This window comes from Strigops habroptila, chromosome Z (genome assembly GCF_004027225.2).
Source record: "Strigops habroptila isolate Jane chromosome Z, bStrHab1.2.pri, whole genome shotgun sequence".
Taxonomy (NCBI): domain Eukaryota; kingdom Metazoa; phylum Chordata; class Aves; order Psittaciformes; family Psittacidae; genus Strigops; species Strigops habroptila.
This window is the reverse complement of record NC_044302.2, coordinates 30,897,112-30,900,543: the sequence shown is the minus strand read 5'-3', so window position 1 is coordinate 30,900,543 and position 3,432 is coordinate 30,897,112.

The window sequence follows — 3,432 nt, the reverse complement described above, 5'->3', positions numbered from 1 at the left end:
TGGCTCAAGGCTCTGTCCAACCTGGCCTTGAACACCGCCAGGGATGGAGCATCCACAACCTCCCTGGGCAACCCATTCCAGTGCTTCACCACCCTCACTGTAAAGAACTTCTTCCTTATATCTAATCTAAACTTCCCCTGTTTAAGTTTGAACCCATTACCCCTTGTCCTACCACTACAGTCCCTAAGGAAGAGTCCCTCCCCAGCATCCTTGTAGGCCCCCTTCAGATACTGGAAGGCTGCTATGAGGTCTCCACGCAGCCTTCTCTTCTCCAGGCTGAACAGCCCCAACTCTCTCAGCCTGTCTTCATACGGGAGGTGCTCCAGCCCTCTTATCATCCTCGTGGCCCTCCTCTGGACTTGCTCCAACAGCTCTATGTCCTTTTTATGTTGAGGACACCAGAACTGTATGCAGTACTCCAAGTGGGATCTCACAAGAGCAGAGTAGAGGGGCAGGATCACCTCCTTCGACCTGCTGGTCACGCTTCTTTTGATGCAGCCCAGGATGCGGTTGGCTTTCTGGGCTGCAAGCGCACACTGCCGGCTCATGTTAAGCTTCTCGTCAACCAACACCCCCAAGTCCTTTTCTGCAGGGCTGCTCTGAATCTCTTCTCTGCCCAGCCTGTAGCAGTGCCTGGGGTTGCCCCGACCCAGGTGTAGGACCTTGCACTTGGCTTGGTTAAACTTCATAAGGTTGGCATCGGCCCACCTCACAAGCGTGTCAAGGTCCCTCTGGATGGCATCCCTTCCCTCCAGCGTATCAACCGAACCACACAGCTTGGTGTCGTCAGCAAACTTGCTGAGGGTGCACTCAATCCCACTGTCCATGTCGCCGACAAAGATGTTGAACAGGACCGGTCCCAACACCGATCCCTGAGGGACACCACTCGTTACAGGTTTCCAACTGGACATCGAGCCATTTACCACAACTCTTTGCGTGCGGCCATCGAGCCAGTTTTTTATCCACCGAGTGGTCCATCTATCAAATTGATGTCTCTCCAATTTAGAGACAAGGATGTCATGTGGGACAGTGTCGAATGCTTTGCACAAGTCCAGGTAGATGACATCAACTGCTCTGCCGCTGTCCATCAGTTCCATGGCTCCATCATAGAAGGCCACCAAATTGGTCAGGCAGGATTTCCCCTTAGTGAAGCCATGTTGGCTGTCACCAACCACCTCGTTGTTTTTCATGTGCCTTAGCATGTTTTCCAGGAGAAACTGTTCCAAGATTTTGCCAGGCACAGAGGTGAGACTGACTGGTCTGTAGTTCCCCGGGTCTTCCACCTTCCCCTTCTTGAAAATGGGGGTTGTATTACCCTTCTTCCAGTCATCGGGAACTTCACCTGACTGCCAGGATTTTTCGAATATGATGGACAGTGGTTTAGCAACTTCATTCGCCAGCTCCTTCAGGACCCGTGGATGGATTTCATCAGGTCCCATGGACTTGTGCACGTTCAGGTTCTTAAGATGGTCTCGAACCTGATCCTCTCCTACAGTGGGCCTAAGGTCTTCGTTCTCACAGTCCCTGCACTTGCTTTCCAAGACTCGGGTTGTGTGGTCAGAGCATTTGCTGGTGAAGACTGAGGCAAAGAAGTCATTAAGAACCTCAGCCTTCTCCAAATCCATGGTAGCCAGTTCTCCTGATAGCTTCTGGAGAGGGCCTACATTGTCCCTAGTCTGTCTTTTATTTGCTATGTATCTATAGAATCCTTTCCTGTTATCTTTTACATCCCTTGCCAAACTTAATTCTAGCTGGGCCTTAGCTTTCCTAACCTGGTCCCTAGCTTCTCGGGCAACGCTCCTGTATTCTTCCCAGGCTGCCTGTCCTTGCTTCCACCTTCTATAAGCTTCTTTTTTCCCCTCTAAGTTTCCTCAGCAGCTCCTTGTCCATCCATGCAGGTCTCCTGGCCCTCCTGCTGCACTTTCTTCTAGTCGGGATGCAACACTCTTGAGCACATAGCAGGTGATCCTTGAATACCGACCAGCAGTCTTGGGCCCCCCTGCCCTCTAGGACTGTATCCCAGGAAACCTTACTAAGGAGGTTCCTGAAGAGGCCAAAGTCTGCTTTCTTGAAGTCCACGGCAGTGAGCTTGCTGCACGCTCTTCTCACCGTCCTGAGGATCTCAAACTCAACCATCTCATGATCACTAGAGCCATGGCTGCCCTGGAGCCTTACATTTCCAACCAGTCCCTCCCTGTTGGTGAGCACAAGGTCCAGCATGGCACCTCTCCTCGTCGGCTCCTCTACTGCTTGAAAGAGGAAGTTGTCTTCCACACAATCGAGGAACCTCCTGGATTGCTTGTGCCGGGCCGTACCATCCCTCCAACAGATGTCAGGATAGTTGAAGTCCCCCATGAGGACCAGGGCCTGCGAGCGTGAGGCTGCTCCTATCTGTCTGTAGAGCGCTTCAGCCACAGAGTCCTCTTGATCAGGCGGCCTGTAACAGATCCCCACCGTAATGTCCCCTGTTGCTGTTTTCCCTTTGATCCTGACCCACAAACACTCTGTTACCACATCACCCGTCCCCAGACAGAGTTCCATACTCTCTAGCCTATCACTGACATAGATAGCAACACCCCCTCCCCGTCTGCCTGGCCTGTCTTTTCTAAACAGCCTGTAACATTCCATTCCAACATTCCAGTCATAGGAGCCATCCCACCATGTTTCTGTGATACCAATGACATCATATTCCCATAGCCTTGCACACATCTCTAATTCCTCTTGCTTGTTCCCCATACTACGGGCGTTTGTATAGAGGCACCTTAGCCGAGCTCCAAATGAAGCCGACTCAATGGCTGGGGTAGCTGGAACATCTCTACATCGCTCCAAGCATTTATTACAGGTGCTGGCAACTGACCACGAATGTTGGGATGGATCAATGCTCCCCTCCCCCAACACATCTAGTTTAAAGCTTTCCTGACCAGCCTGGCAAGCCTCCTACCAAAACAGCTCTTTCCCTTCTTTGTCAGACCAGCTCCACCAGCCTCCAGTAGATCTGGCCTCCCAAATGGAGCCCCATGTTCTAAATAGCCAAACCCCTGACTATGGCACCAGCATTCTAACCATTTATTAACCTGCCAGACATGCCTAGCTTTTTTAAGGTCCTCCCCTTTGCCCTGGAGAATTGATGAAAAAACTATCTGAGCTCCAGAGCCCCTAACCACCTCTCCCAGGGCTCTGTAGTCCTTCTTAATGTTATCCAGGCTACTGCTATCTATATCTCTAGCACCCACATGGACCACTAGGAGGGGGTAATAGTCAGCAGGACTTACTAGAGCAGGCAGCCTCTCAGCAACATCCCTGATCCGAGCCCCCGGCAGCCAACACACTTCCCTCGAGACTGGATCAGGCCGGCAGATGAGCGCCTCTGTGCCTTTCAAAGTAGAGTCCCCTACTACTATGACCCTCCTCTTTTTCCTGGAGGCACCAGTA